Source organism: Polypterus senegalus, chromosome 6 (assembly GCF_016835505.1).
Source record: "Polypterus senegalus isolate Bchr_013 chromosome 6, ASM1683550v1, whole genome shotgun sequence".
NCBI lineage: Eukaryota > Metazoa > Chordata > Cladistia > Polypteriformes > Polypteridae > Polypterus > Polypterus senegalus.
Window position 1 is genome coordinate 157,037,472 of NC_053159.1, and position 24,995 is coordinate 157,062,466.

Below are 24,995 nucleotides of genomic sequence, written 5' to 3' on the forward strand. Positions count from 1 at the left end.
TCACAATCCTGTAGTAAGCTGTATACGCTCATACGGATGTTAACTATGAGTGAGGCACGCTGACTGACGATTACCAACAATCCTGCAGCGAGAGAGAGAAAAGAACCATCAGCTCGACTGTGATAACGTGACACTTGGCAGACAAAGCATAATGCAAGACCTTGCTCGTTTATCAAGTCAAAATTTATTAAAAATTTTAGCTTGTCTTGCAAAACACTCACAAACCAAGTTACTCGCAATCCAAGGTTCCACTGTACTAAATAACAAAGATAAAGTAAGGTCCGATAGCCGGGAGGACAAAGGGGGGGAAGAAAAATCGGCAGGGGTTCCAAGGCTATGAGACTCCCAGCCCCCACTCAGCATTAATATTGTTTAACTTCAAAGTAATTGCTTTCACTCTCGACTATAGTTATTTCATCATGTAGGGTTGCGATGTGGTTATATGTTCTAGTATGTGGGGGGGATGGGTGACACAATCCGGGTTTATAGATTTTTGTAAACATGTATTGTTATAGGGTAGTGTAGTAAAGAGAAGTAAATTAAAATGTATTATTCTGGTATCTACTGAAATCACCAGTATTTTTAATTGATAAAGTAATGTGTTTGTGTGGTTATTTATTTTTTTTTTTTTTATTTGCCACTCCTATTTGAACTTATCCATAAGCAGCGGATAGAATGGTTGTTGTTGTTGAGCTGTGTTTCCCAATACAATTCACATGCCCTTTGACTTCATGTGTTGGACATGCAGTGCTGAATTTCTTTATCATGTATAAGCAAAATAAAATTTGAAACTTTTCTGATCTGACCTAACATTTTCAAATTTGTAGTTTTGGTGAAATCGTACAGCCCTTTGACCATGTGCCATAATAAACATGATAAAACACAATTCCTGTTAAAGGAGCAGTTCGGTATTTTTCAAGCCAAAGTTATTTCTTCTCAAACATGATATACATGTGTTTCAAAGTCCAGTGTTTTTTTTAAATCAAAATACAGAGATCAATAATTGAAAACTGTCTTGACTTGAAAATTGGACATATAATAATAATATTAAGGCTTTTTTTTTCCAGCTTACTCCCTAGCCCCATTAACTCAAATGTAAAACACCAGTGCAGGCAAGATGTTTTTTAAAATTTACCAAAATTTCTGGACTTTGGAACACAATTTAACGTTTTAAATGCATATATACCATGTTTGTGAAGAAATAACTTTAACTTGGAAAATACCAAACTTATCCTTTTAATGCATTCAGATTACACTGCAAAACAAGGTTTTTGCTTCTTGAACACTGTTGGGTGTTTCTTATAGATTTTTGGGTGCTGATCACGAATATCGCATCAAAATTTACCCATCATGTACCGTTTCAGTTTTGTCATGATGTTTTCTTATATTTGTTTCCAAACATTTTCGCTCCCGTAATGAAATTATCAACAATGGTTTGTGTAGCCTGGGCATGTCCAGGCATGGAATTGGGCCACGTTGGAAGCTGTTCTGTGGAAGTTGACATCCTGGGTAGGTCTGAATGAGTATGACGCTGTCTCAGCATGCTAAAAAGTTGGCTTGCATACACCGATCCAGCTCATTTGGTTAATATACTGTAGATAGTCAGTGTGCATGTATAGTATCTGTAGCAATATAACAGTAAGTAAGCTTGATGCTATAGACGTTTTGGTGTCGGGCGATATGTCTTGTCAATGTTGTAAAAGCCGCAATACATTCTTCTATATCTGAGGGGAATATACACTTGCGCCTCAGAGACATTGGATGACTGCTCTTGTGAAGAAAGCTTATCTGTCGGCTGCAAAATTGGTGATCAAGACAAGGAATGGGCACCTCACGTTTGCTGTGTGACATGTGCTGTCAGTCTGAGAGCCTGCCTCAGAGGCACTTGAAAGATGATGCTGTTTGCTGTTCCGATGATATGGCGAGAACAGAAAGACCATGTGACGGACTGTTACTTCTGTTTGACTAATGTGTCTGGTTTCTCTGCCAAAATCAAGAAGTCAATTGAATATCCTAATCTGCCTTCAGTCTTCCAATTCTGAAACCACCAGAGGATTGGACCTTAGACGAACCAGATGAAGAAACTGCAATGCAGGGTACTGACGGTGACACTGACCCGGATTTTGAACCGTGCTCATCAGGCGATCCACATCTGATAACACAGTCTGAATTGAACGATTTGGTCAGTGTTTTGGGTCTGTCAAAAGCAAAAGCCGAGCTGCTGGGTTTGGGATTGCAGGAATGGTGTTTGCCGTCACCTGGTATGAACATTTCTTTGTTTTGAGGCAAACATCATGAGATAACCAAATTTTTTGCACAAGTCGACAGTGTCTGTTTCTGTTGTGACTTTGAAGGATTGTTCTCGGCCTTGGGTTGTGATCACAACCTGGAAGAGTGGGGGCAACTGGAATCCGTAAATGCTTGCTGACTACTGTTGGACACTGCAATGTGATGCAACAGACATTGAATACAAAAGAAAATCCGGAGCAAAGCACTTTTAATTCTGTTGAATTTAATAGCTTATGCAAAACATAAACATGACTAAATATGATATTGTCACTAAACATATAAATGTCAATTTCTCTGAGTTCCTACGTGATGCATTAAAACTAAAACTTATTTGTGCATACCCAGTAGGTACCTGTCAAAATCAGGAAGCACTTTTCAAAAAAAATTGTTATGCAGTGTTATCTTTATTTTTCACATACTCAAATTAAATAGGACTCATTTTTATTTGAGTAGTTTTAACTGAGTTAAGATGCATTCCATTGTAGGATTATGATTATTGTGCTTTTTGTTAAACTGTACAGTTTTTAATCTTATTAAACCATCAGTCTTGGTGTTTTAACAAAGCTAAAACTGAAATTAAAACCTATTGTGTTAATTTTTATCTCATTATAGCATGATTTCAGAAATAATGGTCCAAAGCAGCCATTGGGTACCTGTTTCAAAAATGTGTGTTTAATAAATTTGAGCTATAGTTAGTCACAAACTCTTTACAGACCACAATATTTCATCAATCTATACCATTTTTACATCACTTGAATTGGAATTTGTTTATTAAAGCTGTTGATCCATCGTATGCGTATTTTGTTTTTAACTATATGATATTGTAGGGTATTGTTTAAAATCATGGATTCTTTGATAAAATAACAGGAAAAAAATGAAAAATGCTCCAACTTTCAAATCAATTCAGTATGTCCATGAAAGCATCTGATTGCTATGCCAGTCATACATTAACTTGTTTCCATTTTGTCTTCTTTTTGCCATGTCTCTCTTTCTGGACTAATTTGTGTTGAAATTTACCACATTGATTTTTGTAGGACATTTATTGGTAAAGGTAATTTTTCATTGTGATATCTTGAATGAGTTTTGAAATTTCTTGTTTTGTCTGTCTATTAACTAAGAAGCAATTTGTGCAGCTTCAGTTACTGTTGGAAATTTATTTTGAGAGGTTACTGTGATTTTTAAATTTCCATATTTGCCATATTCATGTTTTCTTACAGTTAAAACACAGAGTTTTGGAATATACCTCTAATATATTTGCCCCATTCACAATTTTGTTTTTGGCCAGTCTTTTGTATCAGATATAATTCAGTTCTTACATCTTTTAAGTCTGACTGATCAGAGCTTTTCCTTTTATTTATTTATTTATTTATTTATTTATTTATTTCTAGTATAGGAAAAGTATTGCAATCGTCCAAAGATTCGATGTTGAGATTTTGATGAAGGGCGGCACGGTGGCGCAGTGGTAGCGCTGCTGCCTCGCAGTTAGGAGACCCGGGTTCGCTTCCCGGGTCCTCCCTGCGTGGAGTTTGCATGTTCTCCCTGTGTCTGCGTGGGTTTCCTCCGGGCACTCCGGTTTCCTCCCACAATCCAAAGACATGCAGGTTAGGTGGATTGGCGATTCTAAATTGGCCATAGTGTGTGCTTGGTGTGTGGGTGTGTTTGTGTGTGTCCTGCGGTGGGTTGGCACCCTGCCCAGGATTGGTTCCTGCCTTGTGCCCTGTGTTGGCTGGGATTGGCTCCGGCAGACCCCCGTGACCCTGTTCGGATTCAGCGGGTTAGAAAATGGATGGATGGATGGATTTTGATGAATATCGACAAGTTACACCTCTCTGACTTTCTCGTATACAAAGTATAGGGAAAGTATTGGAATTTTTCCAAAAATTCGTTTTCAAAATTTTGATGCATCTCGACGTTTTAGACCTCCCTGAGTCTGAAAATACTATTTTTGGAATTGTGTATGTATGTAAACACTATAACTTGAGTACACTTTCACTTAGGTCAACCAAATTTCGCATACAAGTATTAGGTACAAAACGTAGATGTCTATCAACTTTTGGGCTATTTCATTTAACCAGAATTGGTACTTTAGCTTTTATTTATGCAGCTACAGAGTCCAGTTTGTTCAACTTTACTTTTATAATAATTGTTCAATATATTAATTTGATTTGTTGTTGATGGTTCTTTAATGTACATAATATAAAAGTATAATCATTGTCTTGAGGTTTATTCCTCAAATATTCATCCCCATATCTGAGTATATAAGAAAGGCTAGGGGAGACCACTCCCAATTTTCTTAAACTCAGTTTCTACACTATCACAACCTGTACCCCAGTGTAGTTGTTTGAAATTTGTACATCATAGTCAAATTTAAACTTCTCAGTATTAATGTTTTTTTTAATTTTTACTTCACATTTTGTTTAAATCATCTAGCTGAACCTCCTTTGACACACATTGTTATGAAGAACTCCGCACAGTGGAAGTTGCTGTCTGATACCCCTAAACTGTCTTTGTGCCCTTCATTGACCACTTCTATCTGGATCCTGGGGATGTCGCCTACACAATAAAACTTGTGGCCTGCACTTTGCTCTATTCTCATTAACTTCTCATGCGCTCCATTGTCTCAAATCACTCATTTTCTGTGTGTGAGATCTTTAATCACTCCTTTCATTCTGGTCTTTCTTTTATATTTGTTTTTATGCAGGCATTCTCTTCATTTGTTTCTCTTTAGTGTTTATAATTCTCTCTAAAGGTGTTTTTATTTTATTATTTCCACCTTCTTTCTGCATTCTTTTCCACAGCAGTGTCTTCTAACACTAGAATCCCTGAAGCTTATGAAAAAAACTTGTAATCCCAGGCCACCATAATTTCCTTTGCACCTCTCCATCAGAATCTTTTGTTTTGGAGATGTGTCTATCAGCACCAGCAGTAAGCAGCCTGCTATCACCAAACTCCCCACCCTTGACGGTGCTCAGCTCGATCAAAAAGTTCTCCCAGCTCAAGCTAAGGCTCCTTATCTGCGTGTGAGGTGCCTGGAGTTGTATAGGGTAAATGTATCATTATTTGGAATACATACATTTCATTCATGTGTTTTCCGTGTCTACAAAGATCTGGGTAAGTGTAGGATGACAGGAAATGCGAGAAATGCAAGAAATGTTGAACACATACCTAAAACAAACTTTTCATGTTTTATTACTAAAGACAAAGTTTTCACATGAAGTGTACAATGTGTGAAGACTGAAGTCCAAATACTAAATAAGCACTTGCACAAAAGGTACACGTATAACAAAACAAGTGCACTTTTATTCAAATATATAAGAAAGAAAAAGAAATCTAGTTAGGGTATGACTCAGATACAACCCCTTTGGTGGTACAGTGGTAAGAACTGCTGACTTATAATCAAGAGGTTGCTGGCTCAACCCTGGCCACTTCCTGGAATTAATGTTTTGAGTAGTGAGCTGCTCTTATTGTTATTATACAATAAAAACATACATGTGATTTGAGTCTGTAACAGCACGTGTAAATATATGGTACTTGTAAAGTGTAAAACTAGTGTTTAGGTCTGACACAAATGAATCCAGAGACAAACCCATGATGCCTATGCTGTACTTGACAAAGCTGTGCAAACTAGGGGAAATTAAGTTAATGGAATTTGGTAAATTCATTAACAAAATAGAAGATGCTATAGCTCAGTTTTGTTTAAGATGTATAGATTATTTCAATTTTACCACTGTTCATTTGGTAAACGCCTTGTATAAGCTTGAAAACATGTAGACATTGACATAGAATTCTGAACTTGGTATCATTTTAGAACAGTAGGGGTGTATGTGCCAACGTTTTATTTCCTTTAATTTTCAATTCATTTAAATATTTTTATTCACATCAATAATATAAACAATTTAAATTATATATCTTTTAGTTCTTAAATGATTGTTTGATGAGTCATATCAATTGATTCACTGTGAATTCCATCTCACTACAAATGTTTTGGGCCAAATTTATACCTATACAAGTTTGAAACATTTTTTTGCTATATGCTGAGCTGATATGCTTAGTAGTGTCTGCTGGACATGTAAGGCCTTGTTTGGGAAGAACAGTTATACCTCCGTCTTATAAATTTGTTATAATTATTAATATGCTGGCCAGTGCCAATTTAAATTTTATATTTTTTTAAATTGAGTAATCTGCTGCACAGTGCTAATTGAAATGTGCCGTTTTGTGCCTAGCAGTTTAATTTCTTAAATAAAAAAAAAACTGGGTATATGGTATATTTGTTAAAGAATATTATTATATTAGATAGTAGTTTGTCTGATCATGTACACAATCTAAATATTTTGTTTTTTAATAATGTCTTGCCTTTGCTATCAGCATGTAATGTCTTTCAGCTTGTCATGTCACTTTTTTAATATAAAATGTGGAGGAGTTTGTGTACCTTACCTGATCTATTTGCTTCACATCTGATTTTTGTTGTGTAAACACTCAAAATATTTACAGTAAGCCTTACTTCCACATTCCAAAATTATGATGTGGTGTTGTGTCCTTTAGAAGTAACTTGGGTTATCATAATACAGACCTACTAGAAGCAATCAGCCATACAAGTATTTATGTGTATAATTCCAAAACATAAAGTTGATCATCTGTCATTTGCTGCCTCACAGTGTTTGAGGGGCTATAATTACACAATGAATCTACTGTATACTTAAGGACTCTATTTTTCTTAATTACATACAGTATCTGTCCTATGTAAGTGTGCATTATTTATTTTTTGTATATATTTATGCATTATTTTTCTAATCTTAATTTTTTTTTTTGCATATAACTACTTATTTGACATCTAGCTCTTTGTACTACATTGTTTTGTATGAAAATGTGCTATAGGAATAAAGGTGGTGGTGGTGGTTGATTTAAACACCTATTGAAAATTACCTTCAACTATAGACTAGGCTGCACTTCAGTTCCACTGCTCCATCTCACCTGACCTCGTTTTCCTATTCCGTGTCCATTACTGGTGCCAATTCATGTTCTTGGGGTCTGAGGTAATGGCTCCTTGTCACCCCCCACCTCTTTGAGCCAATGCATGCTAAAAAGGAGACTGCCCAGGAGTAATGTGCTGATGGATTATTGAGAGTGTGTGTGGTATACCCTTAAAAATAGAGGTGTTATAGTGTTTCTATAGAACTATGCAATTGGGGAGCCATTTTTGGTTCCAAAAAGACCCCCTCCACATGAAGGTTCCAGAAAGACACTTTATTTAGATCTGAAACGGATGCATACAGTTAATAACCATCAAAAGTGATTTGTGAATTACCAATGGGTCCTGATTTTAAAAGGATTCTTGCTGCATAAATACAATAACAGAGGCTAAGTTCAAGCTTTCTTCAACTGTTAGGTAGTCAACCATACATTATTTTTATTTATTTATTTATTTATTTATTTATTTATTTATTTATTTATGTATCCTACATGTTAGGAAATTTTTCAAAGCACAGAGAGCCAACTTCATGTGTAAAGAACCCTTTCTAGAATTAAATGGTGTTTGGTCAAGCAATAGTTCTACAAAGAACCACACTACCCAGTAAAGAACCATAAAATGTCATTAAAGAGCCAATAAGAGTGTAGCAGATGAGTGCTGTCTTAATCACCCTGACACAAGTGCCCTCTAAATTGTCTCTGTCTTCCACTCTGTCTCATATGTAGTCCACCAATGTTGCAATATTTTGTAAATTTGTTTGCTGTATTGTCAATTGAAGTTTATAGACTAGTGCAGAAGAATATAGAACAAGTAGGAAAGGTAAGTGTTAATTGCAGGTTAGTAATTAGGGTTAGTAATTTTAAGCAACGGAGGAAAGTTTTTGTTTCGGACAGAGTCACTAAAGTTCATAATAATTCATCCTTCCTTAAAAAAAAAAAAAAAAAATTTAATAAATACCAGAATGGGCTGAAGTTAGAAGCTGAACTGTGAATTTGAAGTAGACTAAGCCTTTACATTGATTTGGTCAGTTATCTGTCAGTTATTTTCCTGATTTTTATGAACTCAAGTTTTAATTTAATCTGTGAGTTACCTTTCTGCTGCTTTTGATAGGGAGAAATATATGATTCTAATCCTTTTGTCAATGTAAAGTATTGAAAGGCCTTTTGTATTCTATAATAAATCACATTACTGTTTATTTCCATAAAAATAATTAAAGCATTTGGCAGATACATAGAAAATGAAAAAACACAGAACCACATGCAATTTTAAAAATTCCCAAATGCAATGTTAGTGAAGGGGTTTAATGAAATGTGATCTTGTGCCTAGTAAGAGTTCACAAATATAACAAATACTTAATTTAAGCAAAAAAAGGTGTACCTTCAAAACATTTCAATTCCTGGAGGTGGTAGGCCAAGACAAAAGGTTCAGTATCCCAGCCCAGATATATCACATGATATTTGATCATATATTTATCTAGCTATGCATAAGGGTTTGCTTTGAATAATAGTTCTGCTGTTATCCTGATTCATGCTGTGCGTTTGTTAGCAGAAACCAATATCCAAGATCATGCCCAGCTTTGTAGCATTGGGTTGATATTAGTGGGGGGTCTTGACCAGATGGTACAACATTTTGGGGGCCTTGGCTTTAAGTTTGGGAACCCCCAAGACTAAGCAAGTGAAGACTCATCAATCCCTGTATGCTTATGTTTGTTACTTATATTTCATTGTATGATCTTCCTTGTCATGAAAAGGCATGTTTATTGCTTTGTGGCGTTTCATTCTGTATGTGTGGACCCATGTGCTTGTGGGTACCTGTGGTGAGAGAGATCCTTAGTGGTGTGTGTTTTTTTTTTTTTTTTAAATAGTGTGCTCAGGCTTTGAAGGGTGTAGCTGCAAGAGGTAGCATGGATGAATGACCCTGGGATGTTGAAGGGGAAACAGGTGAGCCTGCTTTCAAATGCAGATGTGTGTAGTTCAGCAGATTTCCTCATTACTGTTGTGTGGTGTGTAATTATAGCACCTGCATCCCTATCAGTTTAAAAGGAGCCTGAGCAGGATAGTGAGGAGGATGGAAAAAGAAACCAAAGGCCGAGTCAAAGTGCAAGCCAATGTGGTGGTGAGGAGGCAGGTGATTGGTGGCCTTGTGACATAGTGAAGGGAACAGTGTTCCGGGGTGGATTGTGTCCTGCTGAGCATTTATGTAGGAGTGTGGAACATGCCTTCCTTGGTAACTGGCAGATGCCAGAAGGCTGTGTGGAAGATGGAGGGGCAGCACTGAGTGTCACAGCAGATGCCAAATGAGGCAGTTGGGATGAGAGAGATATGGACCATAGCTGCCGTCCTCTACATCAGCTGAAAAAACTGAATGGGGTGAGCAGGGGAGATGAAGGAGCAAGACATTTATGGCTGGAAGGAAATGAAACCAGATATCTGCATGGTTTTAGACTGAGATTTTAACTTATTTGTTTTATGTTATCCCCAACAAGTGCTTCATTTTATTGGATTTGTTATTGTTTATTTGAAGAGGCATTGTGTATTTTTTATTTTTTTTTAACACTTTGGTTTGTAAATAAAAGCACCAAGCACACTGCACCATCTTTTGCTTATTCTGTATCCTCAATGCCCAGCTCATCTCGGACATGACTATAAATAGTCACAAGTTCAAGGAAGTATGGTAGCTTCAGCCAACCTGGGCTAAAACAGTGCCTCTTGAATCTCTGCTTGGCTTTTTGCATGTTGAGCCCTGGCATAAGGGGTGATTTTTTAGTTTAGTTTTTTTTTTTCACCCCCACCCCCCAAACCCCATACTTAGACAAGGTTCACACTGAATTCCTATTAACAGTTCACCTAATATGAATGTATTAGGAGAATCATCAATGACTAAGTACAAAATTAAAACGAAGGATGCTAGAAGAGATACTGTGTCTATTTTCAAAAGAGCTAATTCTTTATAGAGAATTCGGTTTGCTAGTAAATTGCATTTTCATTAATGTATGGCTTTATTTTTCACATGTATTTCCTTGAAAATGGTGGCACGGGGGCCCATTGGAGTTTGCATGTTGTCCCCATGTCTGTGTGGTTTTCCTCCAGGTGCTCCGGTTTCCTCCCACAGTCCAAAGACATGCAGGTTAGGTGCATTGGCGATCCTAAATTGTCCGCTGTGTGTGTGTGTGTGTGTGTGTGTGTGTGTGTGTGTGCGCGCGCGTGTGTGCGTGTGCCCTGCCTTGAGCTTGCGCCCTGCCCGGGGTTTGTTTCCTGCCTTGCACCCTGTGTTGACTGAGATTGGCTCAAGCAATCCTCCGTGACCCTGAAGTTAGGATATAGCGGGTTGTATAATGGATGGATGGATTTCCTTGAAAATGTCACTTGCGATGTCATATGTGAACAAACAACTGAGCAGGGATGTTTCCTTAACGCAGGAAAAATAGTGTCAAGAATTAGTGATAAAATGAAATTTAAACCTTTGCAGCTTCAAAGTGGACATATTCTGTTTGTTTTAAGCCATTTTTTCTTTGCATTTTAAACCACAAGCACAGCTAGTATTTTAATTTCTGGATAAAATGCTTCACTTTACAACGCAATTTTTGTTAACAAATTATTTTATAGCATGAACGTAACAAAATAATTTCAACTTCAAAAATACCTTTAAGTGAGCACAGACTACTAAATTCAGGTAACATTACATTTTTTTTTATAAGATAGGTTTGTTTCAGAAACCAATCAAATAAAAGTAATATACTCTCCAAATCTTACATTGTTTGTTTGTTTGTTTTTATTTACTAACATGGTGTGCGGTAGCATTTTGCTTTTAGTGTGTTCTGATTGTATGAACTTTCTCAATGAAAACCACTCATCTAAAAGAGCAACAGATTGCAATTATGACAACACAGGTCTTTTACTGTTAGCTATAAGACAAGGTAGTGTCGTCTTAGATGACCGACTATTGTATTCTATATTTAGCCTTGCTCCAGTGAAACAGAACCAATGTTGTTTCCTGCCATTTTTTGTTGCTGGCATTCTTGGTGAAAAAATAGCATAAAATCAAATTTTTTACCCAGCAAATTGCATGGTGTTCATTTCACAGCCTGGTTTTGGTATATCATCATTTCAGGCTAATTCTTCATTTTTTTAACTTGCTTTTGTTGCGACTCAGTCTTGCCCTTTTTAGTGTCTTTGAGACCCATTCCTTGTTGAATTCTGGGATGATTGTGAGTGCAAACCAGAGGTCTTGGTTCCCCTTGGTGTATCATGGCAATTGTCAGAATGTGGACAATTGTTTGGAGGGGTACTTCAGGACAATTGTCAAAAAATGTTGATTGCTTAATTAACCCACTACAACGCATTTCGCAAACCACACACTAACTCTAATCCATTGCCATTAAATTCAACGGTAACTCATGACCCAATAGCAGCAACCTGCAACCCATAACTTCAGAAACCCTGGTCTAATGTACTATAAATAATCTTAACATCAAACTGGATATTCAAATAATGACATTTTGTTTTTGACTAACCTTAAACACAGAATGCTATAACAGTTGTTCAGAAACCTTGATCTTTCTAAATGAATCAAAAAATATTTAAGTATGTTTCTGATAATTATCTTGCTGTTTTCAAACTTTTTTATATTGCATATTTTTTGACTTCATTGCTGGTCTTTAGCTGTATTGTATACATTTGTTTAAATCAATTTGCCATTCCACTAGCATATTATTTCCTGTGACACTGGCTGTAAATAGTATGAGCATGAGAAGAATCAACTGTGGCAGTGTTTTTCAATTTCATCAAACATTTCACTCCCATAAACCCATTTTGTTTGTGGCCATCTTTTCACCATTATCTTAAATCTGTTTGTTCCAAAACATCTTATCAGTGTTTGCATACTTCAAATGTTGACTTTTGTAATGAGGCTGTAGATAAGTTTCCTTCAGGAAACTTGATAATACAGATAATTATTGAAGTATGTACGGAATGTATATGTAGTGGAAGTATTAACACCCACTACAGTGACGTTTTTTGCAAATCCCATTCATTGTTCTCTGGATTTAGTTTTTTTTTTTTTTTTTTGTGACAAGTGACCATCTTTCTGCCAGGTCTGGTCAGAGGCATTTGTTTCCATTTTTAATTCAGTTCTTTATTCTAAATCTTGCATAGCTTCTTATAGGAAATATTACATTTGCACACATACTGGGTTCTTAGTCTGGAACTGTCTTCACCTGACTAACTGAAGTGCTAAATGGTGAATTATGTCTTCTGGGATTGAGTAAAATCAACCTTCAGGATTCAAGAAAATTTGTTAAAAATGTTTGCACATTCCAAATTTTCTTTCTTTGTCTTCCCTGTTTCTCTTTCTTTTTCACTTTCTTTCGTCTAAGATTATAAAAGAAAAAAATGTATCCATTCATCCATCCATCTTCCTTACCTGCTTATCCAGGGCAGTTCTTGGGGCTGCTGGAACACACACAGGCAGGGATGTATCTTTATGTTCACCTTGCAATAGACTGGCGCCCAATGATTTCTAAAAGAAAAAAACAATTATTGAAAATTTGCAAAATTGACATTTACCTTTGTGTCATCTTTTGCTTGCTCAGTGATTAAGTACATTAATTTTGAAAGATTTTCCAAACCTTTCCACATGGTCTTCTCTTGATTGAACAGGATAGAATACATGTTTTATAAGCATACATTTATTTCTATGTTCATTAACCTTAGATGAAGTATCAAAAAATGTAAAACAAAATTGAATTTAGCTAGTAAAGGAGAAGTTTTATTCTTTAATTATGCTGTGTTATGGAGGTGGGGAAAACAACAAAAATTGAAGCTTATCTAGTGTTTGGACAGTTTGAGACTTGTTACATAATTGATCGTGTACAGATTTATTAGCTTATACAGGATGAGCGTGTTCTGTTAGGCAGACCTCACACATTGTTAAAAATGTAGAACACAGTTGACATTTTATAGCAGAACAGCCCTTATGTTAGGGCTTTTTTGAGGAAATTGGGTTTTATTCTAATTATGGTGTCATTCTGATGAACTGAATATTTAACATGACTTTATTTTATAAATAGTCAAATCATTAACCTACATTTTTATCTTGGTCCAGATAAATATCATTAAATAGTTTTTATAGCTATGCTGTTTAGATTAAAAACAATGTTTAATGTTGGGGTCTTTGTGAACTGTTTATCAAACAAAAGTTGTTGCCCAGTATCTGATCCAACTTTTAAATAAATCCAAGTTCTTTCCCAGATGGCAAGTAAATACTTCTGGGTCTTTTTAAAATCTGAAAGAATATTGGCTTGAGTTTCATGTTAGAGTGTCTAAATTAAACAGACAAGTCCTTGAATCCCCAACCTTATTTCTTTCAGTAAAACCTCCATCTTAATTATGGACCAGTCAGACAATACTCTAAAGAATTCTAAAGTCTTTTCTAACCTTATCCCTTAATTGTATCTGATTAATTTAGGACGATTGATAGCTACCTTTCTGACAGTCTTAAAACCCTTTCAAGTTGATTATTTGCATGCATAATGACAACACAATCACAAATGGTATTATATTATAAAAAGTACTACTAAGTCAGCGTTTATAACCTCTTTTGAAAATCTAAATAAATATGAGCAGTAAGTGAAACTTTGGAAAATAAGATCTGTATAGTATCTGCTTAGCTTTTACAGGCACAAAAAAAATTCTTCTATTTTAAAAACTGACCCATTTAAAGCAATGCTGGTGAGAAATTAGTGCAGTATGCTTATTTAAAGTGCAAAAGAATATAACTAGTGAGAAAAAAGTAAAGGTTTCCAGCCAACATGATTTAAAAAATGTTATGTCCCTCTAATAGTTTACATAATCTATAGTATTTTTAAAGTTTTGGGGAAAGTGCAAAATTTAACAGATTAAGCATGATTTATGACTCCCACAGCTTTGACATACCTAGAGATATTTTTTGGAAGGCTTGCAGATGTCTGAGGAAATGCTGCAATGGTTGATCACACTGTACTTTTACAGTTAGAAAATGACAAGCCACCAATCAATTTCAAAGCATGGTTTTAGATTTACAGTGAGTGACTTAATGTTTTTGGTGGTCCCTTCCAACATCTGAGGTGAGATATTAACTTGACTATGACCAAAAAATAAAAATGGTCATTGACAAATCACTGTAGTGCAACGCGAGAAAGGCAAGGATAATAAGAGTTTTGTGAAGTGCTCATTTATAATTATACCTGTCAGAAGTACATCAAAATGTATGTTTTTCTTCTTATCCACCGAGATATAATGATAAAAGTATCTTTGTGTTTTTAGGCATTACAATACATCATTTCATTAATAAAGTTTATAGTATTTTCCTTTTAATTTTCCTTTTTTTCTCTCCAATTCCTGCTGTTAAATGACCTTCATACAAATAAATAAATTTTAAAGTGTAAAATTTCTCTGGAGGTTCAAAAGGATCCTCCTGAGCAAAATTAGTTGATGGGTAAAGATGGCAGCAGCTCACAAAGCACAGGATCAGTATTGACCTGATAGTGGCAACAAAATGCTGGGTCAGATATTGGAGAGAAAAAAAAGTAACATTCCTGTCCAACTCTTCAGTCCATACAACCCATTAAATTGTGGAAATACTTGCACCTGCATTTTGTGCAACATCCATTAAAGAGAAGTAAAATGGCTCATGCCATAATAGAAGCTAAGTGTGGGTGAGTCTCTTTGAGCCAGGCATATAATATTTACACCTGGAGACAACCATGATGGAATTTTGCCTAAAACTGGATGGAAAAAATTGAAGGCTCAATGAATGTCATAATTCTAAACCAATACAGAAGCTCATGAAGGGGACAATCAAAATAGCCACAGTGATTTTAAACTGCAAAGTGTGATGGTGATCTCATTAATCTGATTTGACAGAAAGCAAGCTTCTGATTATGATGAACTGGCTACAGTCAGTCTCCAAAAAAGAAATTAAACACATTTCTTACATGTGCAGAGAGCACATGCTCTGTTACAATGGATAAACCTCTCTGTGCCATCAAATTATACACTGGCGTTTAAAAGGATCAATTGACTTGTGGTAAAATTGAACAATATGTGGTCCCAGGTGCTGTGTGGGCTCTATGTTGTTCAGTTACGATGATACAGCTATGTTTGATTATGAATTGCAATATATGCGTTTAGAGTAAATGATGTTTCACACCATGTCCAAAGAAGGTAAAAAGACCTCACGTTAAGAGAGTTGGTAATGAATAGCCACAGGAGATACAGATTTCAGCACTCAAAATACCCTGTTAGACATAAACAGTACTGTAAATGTGTGTTGCATATGCAGAGAGCACATTGTGATTGTTTAAAAATATAAATAATCTGATGCAACAGAAACACCTTCCTATAAATTTAGATTATTCAATGTCATCAATGGACGAATGGTTAATGTGAATGATATTGCAGGTGCTGTTTATGCTCTCTGTTGTTCAGTGCTCCATCAAAAGGATTTTGGTTAAGAGAGCTGATAATGAAGAGCTACAGGAGATTTCAGTACTCTGAACTCCCAGATAAACAAATATGCCTAATGACACAAGTAGATTTATGAACACTACTGCATAACATCCACTTTCTGCCTGCACATCTAAATGAATAACTAAAGTAAGTTAACATTACTGTCTAATTAGAAATGCAAACAAGCCATACCAGAATATAGCAGCAGCGCTTTAACACATAGTATGTACATAGATCACAATACCTGTCTACACTCGGTTTGCTGCTGTTGTGCCATATAGTAATGCAGTAGTCAAAATGGCAGAAAGATAATGTAGCAGATGGAAGCACTTCTCAAACGCATGGAGACAAATTGTTGTAGTGGCCTGTGTGTGCGAGTCTGTCCATCTCTTCTGTCATGGTGTGCATTAAAAATTTTTAAAATTAAGATTCTGTTACCTAGTGCTACTGAGCTATTGAATTTAATATTAAGCCTTTTGTTCAGTTTCTTTTCCTTGCTCCCTGACACCTAGGCAATTTTTAAAGTGCACAGACTGGAGGAACTAGTGACAGGTGTTTTAGAAGAGACTGTGGGCATTGCTTTTACAGTGGAGGATTTTGTTGCCATTCACTACAAACCGTTTAACGAGTTGTCCCCAGATGTGTGTTCTCGTTGGAGAATCGCATCTAACCCATGAGACTGTGAAGCCAAATGTTGTCATGAGAACAACGTTAATAATGCATTTACTGCCTGCTGGAAAATTGTGGGTCACTTGAAGTATAACTACCTTTGCACCAATAGGACATACAGAACTGAATGGCACCCAAGTGTTTGCAGCAAGCCAGGCGGAGTGGAATAGTATGCATATGATGAAGAGCCTACTTGCCTGAATAGTCAGTGATACTGTATATAACCTATCAGTCTTTCTGAATACAAGCCAGTGTGGACTACTTAAAACTTTTGCAGTTTTAGCTCCTGTTGAGGAGCTGTCAAGGGAAGTGACATCTTCATCTGCACCTTCAGCTGATGTTATTACCATAGTTGGCATCCTTAAATGTCGTTTCACTTGAGAAACTAAGGCAGACAAGAGGATTAAGACAATATTCACTTCTTGAACAGTTTAGCAATGTGGAGAAAAGAGACTGAGCTATTGTCTTTGGTTGCATTCTAGTTCCATGATACAAAGGTTTGTGTGTGCGTGATTGAAACAAATAATTGCAATAGGACTGTCAAATTAATACACGTTAAAGCTGAAATATACTGTATGTATTAAAAACAAGTCTTTATTCTAGCATACTTTAAATGTCCTGGGTACTACATTTATGTTTGTACTTCTGCTGAAATGTTTAGATTTACACGGCTTACATTTCATTTGTGACAAAGGGTGTACACAGAGTATTACAGAAAAAAGGGGAGTTCTTGGCTTGTGGGTGATTTTTATACTTATTTCAGGGTGCAGTTTTATAAAGAATGATATGAGCATCATGGAATGCACGATTTTAACCTGCATGTCTGTGTACTAAATTTCTTTGCTATCTTTTTTTTTTTTTTTTGTCTGGCAACAGAAAAATACTGCTTAAAACCATTACTAAAAAAATGTAAACATTATTATATTATTTCCACATAAGTCAATGAATACCAATCTAATTTAGGATAATTTCTATCTACTGTATGTAATATCTTTATACTGTAGCTAGTTTTGTAACAAAGCACTTTCCAATTTGGACATGTCAGAAATCACTTTGTCAGATTTGTGACAGGTAGTTGTGAGATTGTATCAGTGTATGGGGCTGACATTAGCTGGTTCATTGCACTTCCTGAATAGTATAATGAATAAGTCAAGATAAGTCAGATTTCACATGTCTAAAACTACTGATACTTCAATTTGACAAATCTCTATATCCTTTTTTTCATATTTGAAACAATGAAAATGGTCAGTTCAAAATGTATTAATAATTTCTTTAAAACGGCCTTTGTTCTGTTTTCAAGGTGCCTCAGATAACATATCAGACTTTGTTACTGCTTATGTCTTTGTACTAATTCTCAGCCGTATTATTCAAATCAGAGGGATGTACTTTCACTACATTCATAGCATTTTAGTTATTCTGCTAATGAACATTACTTCGGCTTCAAAACCCAATCAGTGACCCAAATTTAGTGTTTGTTTATTCTTTCTTAGCAATTAAATATTCTGTCTTAACAGCTTGTAGTAACTTCATGTCTCTGTGATTGTGTGCTTCTTTTAACACATTAGGTGTTGTATCATTAGGAAGAGATTTGCTTCTTGTGGGCTCAGCTACATATACAGTACACACACACACACATTATATATATATATATATATATATATATATATATATATATATATATATATATATATATATATATATATACACAGACTTAGACTTACAAGAATCAAAGGGAATATATAGCAATAACTTACGGTGGGGTGGCTGGGTCCATGTGGTCGGGGGTTGGGGGGGAGGGTTATTGGGTGTAAAGTCTTGTTTATTATGAATAAGTTCTTCTTAAATTTGCATATGCTGGATTTATATCCAAGTGTCTGTTGATGGCATGCTCATTTGATAACCAGGATTCAGCCAGCTCTCTGGCACTTTTATTATTGGCTTTTAATTTAACTTGTACATCGTCCCAATTTAAATGTATGTCCTGTTGATTTAGTATGCGTATAGATCAATGATAGTGAGTCCTTTCTTCTGACGGCGTTGCGGTGTTCCTGTATACGTGTTGCGATTCTTTTGAAGTTTCTCCAATGTATACCGCTGAGCACAAACTGCATGGAATTTTGTACAATGCGTTTCGTGTTTCTGCTCTCGATTTCTTGTTTTTAGCATTAAAGAGGACCGTGCGTAGATTGTTCGTGGGTTTGTGTGCTATTCTGACACCTGACTTGGCCAGGATGTGTGTTGCACCTTCAGACACATTGTGGTGATAAGGGAGTGAGTGCCAGGTGGGGGTTCTGATTCAAGTCAGTTGTTTGTTGAGTTTTTTGGCGTCTTCTGTGTAGGCTTCGATTTATGAATGTTTTTGAGTATCCGTTTGAAGTGAAAAGGTGGAAGAGAGCGTCTCTCATTCATTTTTGTTTCCTTCGTATTACAATGGGTGTGGACTCTTCTGAATAGAGTTTTAACACAGCCCCGTTTATGAGATACCGGGTGGTTGCTGGCGAAGTGTAATATCTTGTCTGCGTAGCATTCTTTACGGTAAACACTAGTAGTCAGGGTGGCGTCATTACTTCTTTCAATGTAGATGTCCAGGAAGCTTATGTGTCGGTTAATTTCTTTTTCCATTGTGAATTGGATTGCCGGGAATATTGAGTTGATGTGGTTGTAGAATTCATTCAAGCTGATCATTTTTTTATTATGACGAATGTGTCGTCCACATAGCGTATCCAAATTTTGGGTGTGAACTGAGAGAGCCGCGTTTTCAAATCGCTAAATTACCAGTTCTTCTAGAAGTCCTGATAACGGCGATCCCATTGGCATGTGTAGTATTTGCCTTTGATTTGAAAGTGAGTTTTTTGGCAGAGTGATATTAGGTGCATTATGTCATCAATCGACAGTTTAGTTCTTGTCTCTATATAGTGGGGTCACTTTCCAGTTTCATTAATAGTGTTTCTGTGGCTAGATGAATCGGTGTCATGGTGTATAGCGACACAACGTCGAAAGAGACCATGATTTCATCCTTGGCGAAGGATACATCTTTTAAGCGTTGTAATGCCAACTCAGCGCTGTTCACAGAATATTCTGAGTAATAAGTTAGATGTTTGAGTAACTGGAAAAGTCTTTTTGATAAGTTGTGGGATGGTCTGCCTATTAGGCTAACCACTGGTCTGAATTTCAGTGGTGTTTTATGTATTTTCGGGAGTCTGTAAAATTCAGGGCAGATAGCATCGTTGGATTTCATTTTGTAATAATCTTGTGCATCCAGGTGGTTGTTATTCCGGAGTTTGGTCAGAGCAGTGTTTATTCTATTAAGTGTAGTTTTGGTGGGGTCATTACTCAGTTGTTAAGTGTTAGTGTCAGAAAGCATTTCTTCTAAAGCTGTGGTGTATTGTTCTTTGTCTAAAACGACAGTTGCGCCTCTTTTGTCGGCTGGTGTGATGATGATGCTGTTGTCATTTTGTAGCGATCGTAGAGCTGTGTTCACTTGCCGAAATGTTTGGTTCGGTTGTCCTGTGTGTAGTTGGCTGGCGACATTGTACCTTTATTTTTTTGTGCATTTTCTGTTGGTGCTTTTTCGGTTGATAGGATGTGTTCCAAGGCACCTAGGAAGTTCATGTTAGATGCGTCTTTGTAGTTGAATTTTAATCCTCTAGAGAGAATATTGTGTTTTGTGGTGGAGAGCTGTCTTTTAGATAGGTTGTGTACTCCGGATTGGAGTTTGTTAATATGTTGATTTCCAGTGAGTTTATTCAATTTTTGTTGAGTGCATGTCGTTTAGAAATACGGTTTTTGGAAGCTGTGTCCTGGATCCGTTTGGTACATTCATCTGTAATCGTTTGTCCGCATGTTGTGAAGATTTTTGAACGTTGCTTCGTAGTTTCAGATCTGTAAATGCTTCGTTGGCGGTGTGTTTCCGTAATAAGTTCATATAAAACTCGTTTTGTAAATTGTTGCATGATGGTTGACATCTTCGGGGTGTTAGTCGGTGGTTTAAATCGTAAACATTTAGGAGTTACATCGTGCCTGATGCAACTATGGAGGAAGAAGAGTTTTTTCCATAGGTTTGTGTTTCACGGATTACCGAAGTTTCCCATCGTCTAAGACATTGGAGGGCTTCATGCCCGAAGGTTGTACGAATGGAAGAGGTGGTCTGTGATACGGTTTGCATATAGTATGCAAACCGTATCACAGACCTTCTCTTCCATATATAATATACTGTATACTCTTTACTAAAACCCCTGTGTGCTTCCAGGTGTTCGTGTGTGTCGTTTGGTGAAGTACGCATGCGCGAGGCTCGGTGCAACACGCACGACTAGCGTCGTGGATGCACACACACTGGAAGCTGAGCACACAGTGAATGGCGTAGCCGCGCATGATAAGCAAATAAAGGACATCATTGCTGGGGAGACCGTGGACGCACACAATGGCGTAGCCGCGCGTGATAAGCAAATAAAGGACAGCATTGCTGGGGAGCGTGCTGATCGGGTAGTTGCGGCCGCGCACATACAATCCATTGCTGGGGAGACGCCACGCATACTGCCCCGTGCATGTTTACTAACTATCTACTAACAACATGCCACCCAAAAAAAGGACACGTCAAGTAAGACAAAAGACACAGACACTCAAATCGTATATAAGCAACATCTCCTGGAAGAACGGTCAGCTCAGCAAGTAAACATCAACAAAAGAAAGGCTGAAAGACAAAGAAAAATACGAGCAAATAGATCGATTGTAAAAAAGAAAATGAGCGTTAGGATATTCCCCGTATTAATTTGGCTCTATCCTCTACTAATTTACCCTTTACCATAAGAAGGCAACAATTTCCAGTTACATTAGCCTTTGCCATACCAATTAATAAAGCTCAAGGGCAAACCTTAGAAAAAGTTGCCATTTACTTGCCAGAACCAGTATTCAGCCACGGTCAGTTATATGTTGCATTATCAAGAGTTAGAAGTTTTACAGATGTTGTCAACGTTGTAGATGGTCCTGAACAAGAGTGTTTACAAAAAATGTTGTCTATAATTAATTTTTATTGAACAATTTCCTGAGGTAAAAAAATAAAAACATTTTCCTAAATATCTTCTTCATACATTGTGTATTACAGATTGTTATAAAGTTTTACACTAAGGCAATAATAATTATACTTACTGTATTGTCATATACGTTTTTATTTTTAATATTTTACTTTTACTTTAGGCTTCTTGCAAAAATATTTTTAACAAAAAAATTAAGACAACAAACAGAATGAGGTCAAGGTCCCTTGCCATTTAATATAGACTGTTCCTAATAATGTTTATGCAGAACTGTTCTAGCGCCCGTTATTGTAACGGGCTTAATGTTTAGTATATTATTTTTGGGAATAACCATTTCATCAATATAGTTGGAATTACATGTTTGGAGATTGTGCCATATATTCTGGTTTTCCTTCCACAGTCCAGATATATTCGGGTTACTCTAAGTTGGTGTGAATAAGCATGGATGTGTGTAAATGTGGCACATGTGATGGACTATTTTATTGTGTAATGATACTGCTACATGTACGCTATATACTGTATATGGCTGGAGTATGAACTTGTAGAGTCAGTCTTCAGTAGCAGAGCCTGAAGTCAGTTTGTGTGAAGCTTCTTTGTTGTATAATTTGTTTTTTTGATAAATTTATCAAAATCTTACCTTAATTTTAATTGAACATTACAGCACACAAGTTGCTTCCTGCCTAGCCTCCAGTGCAGCAGGGATGAACCTGAACTGGTAGAAACTAAATGGATATTTTGATAAGTACCTATAGACTTGCCTGTTGAAACCAGAGTATGGATGCTGTATTTAAACAGTTGATATGACCATAATTTCTAATTTCTTTCTTTTAAACACAATGATTTGATCTACATATATAATTAAGTTACCCGACCATGGGATACGCACGACAGAGACCATGGGATACGCACAACAGAGCCCTGCCCGCCAACTCTAACCCTCCTCCCGCATCATGGGATACGCATGACAGAGCCCCGCCCGCCAACTCTAACCCTCCACCCGTGTCCACCCTCGCACTCGAGGCATGCGCACTGCCTTTCTCATGTGCCCGCACCCAACACCTCACCAAGCACAGCCTCAGTTGCTTTCGTCTCTGCTACAGTCCACATGCACCTCTGAGCCACGTTGACTTTTCATTGTTCTTTTCGGTTCCGGCTGCTTTTTATATATATATATATATATATATATATATATATATATATATATATATATATATATATATATATATATATATATATATATAATCGACCAAGTCGCCTGACCATGGGATATGCACAACAGAGCCCCGCCCGCCCACTCAAACCCTCCTCCCGAGTCATGGGGAATGCATGACAGAGCCCCGCCCGCCAACTCTAACCCTCCTTCCGCGTCCACCCTCGCTGTCGAGGCATCGACTTCTCAACTGTCACTCTGGAACAACTCAGTACGCGAGCTATATTAAGCATCACCAATGAAGACTCGCTATACCTTAATGAACAAGTACTGAAACTTATCCCTATCGACAAAGTAACTTTCACCAGCATTGACTCCATCATCACAGACGATCCCGCAGATCAACTTTCATTCCCCGAAGAATTTCTTAACAGTCTTACTCCCACTGGCATGCCTCCGCATAAACTCAAAATTAAAATTGGTTCAGTCGCCATGCTTCTCAGAAACCTAATGCCAGCAAGAGATCTCTGTAATGGCACAAGACTGACTGTTACCAGCATTCACTGCAATGTACTGGAGTGTAAAACTATCACAGCTGCTACCTCACAAACTGTCCTTATTTCCCGGATTTCCCTGACCCCATCAGATTCAAATCTGCCTTTTACTTTTACATGCAGACAATTTCCTGTTAGATTAGCCCTTGCAATAACAATTAAGGCACGGGGCCAAACTTTCAAAAGGATATGCCTGTATCTGCCAAAACCAGTTTTCAGTCACGGACAATTGTATGTTGCTCTCTCCAGAGTTCCATCTTTTCATTCATTCACAGTCGTATCCTCAAACCCACCCCATTTGGACAACTGTGTCTTTCAGGAAGTGTTCACCCATCAATAAATAATTATGCGGTCGGCTAGTTTGTATTAAATGTATATTACAGCTGATAGATCACTTCAATGCACTGTCAAATCTTGCACGAACGGTGGGTTTTTATTTCTGAACTAATTTCGTAATGACGTAAAAATGGTGACCAAAGAAAGACCTTTTGCCTTTGGGATTTTCTGACGTTATTAAGGTAATCTATGCAAAATTTTAAAGTGCAATTCTTTCAGTCCAGCACCAAAATTTAAGCCGAATTCTATTACTTCATTCCCCCAATTGTTTGTAAAGCATTAAGTGCTTATGACTCCTGTGGTAGCTTAAAAGTTAAAAAACACAGCCCTTCAAAGGAAACGGAGTGGAATTCTTTGTGTGCAAAGTGATGTTCTCAGAGAGAACGCAAAAGAGATGACACAATGAACTGAATATAATGCACATAACAAACCCAGACACATTTACTGAAAACCTATTAAACAGAGTCATTAACATTTTTCCCCCAGCATCATCCTTTTTGCATTCAGAGATCAAAAGACATAGTGGGTCTTTTGCCATGTACCTGAGATAGTACAGTACTAAGAAGAGATGATCCTCCAATTTAAAGTGATGTTGAAGTGAATAGAGCAACAAGATCAATACCAAGTTTAACTAATCTGCTGCTAGTATTGTTGGAACATTAGAAAGATTTAAACAAGAACAAGCCATTCAGCCTAACAAAGCTGGCCAGTCCTATCCATATAATTCCTCCAAAGCAACATCAAATCAAATTCTGAAGGTCTCTGAAGTCCTAATATCTACCACACTACTTGGTAACTTTTTCTATGGGCCTATAGTTCTGTGTGTGAAGAAAAACTTCCAAATGTTTCTGTGAAATTTACAGTTGTTAAGGGTATCCTCATGTTCTTGCTAAACTCATTTTAAGGTAGCAGTTTTTTATCCACTGTGCCAATTTCCTTTATAATTTTAAACACTTCATGTCTCCTCTAAATCTCCTTTTGCTTAAACTTCAAAGGCTCAACTCTTTTAATCTTTCCTCATAACTCATTCCCTTTAGCCCTAGAAGTAGCTCTTTTCTGGACTTTTTCTAGCACTTCTATGTCTCTTTTTGTAGTCAGGAGACCAAAACTGTACACAGTTCTCCAGATGAGGTCTAGCCAAGATGCAAAGGACAGAAAGATCAGGAAAAAGATGGTCCGCTGTGACAACCCCTAACGGGAGCAGCCGAAAGAAGAACAACACTCTACACATCTTGCTATATAACCTAACACTCCGTTAGCCTTCTTAATGCCTTCTGAACACTGTCTGGATGTTGATAGTGATGAGTCCACTAGAAATCTGAAATCCTTCTCATAAGGCATACTACACATTTCTTTCTATTTAAAGTACCAGAGCTCAGGTTAAACATCCTCTTGGAAATGTATTTAAAAAATAATTGCAATCATTAAGTTACATTAGATCAAAATGAGTGTTGCTGTCATTATTGTAATTGATATTCACTCAGAGCATATGCAAAGTCTCAAAAATGCCTA

The 24,995-nt window shown here is 36.8% G+C and overlaps 1 protein-coding gene and 1 long non-coding RNA gene across 3 annotated transcripts in view; one reads left to right on the top strand and one right to left on the bottom strand.

Annotated features, from left to right (window-relative positions):
• Positions 1-12,771, bottom strand: part of LOC120531738 — a 70,451-nt gene extending 57,680 nt beyond the window's left edge. The window contains exon 1 of the long non-coding RNA XR_005634151.1: positions 12,680-12,771. This is a non-coding gene — a long non-coding RNA (uncharacterized LOC120531738). The remainder of the gene's footprint in view (positions 1-12,679) is intronic.
• Positions 1-24,995, top strand: part of mylka (myosin, light chain kinase a) — a 272,709-nt gene that overhangs the window by 21,136 nt on the left and 226,578 nt on the right. The gene's annotated exons all lie outside the window — the stretch shown is intronic.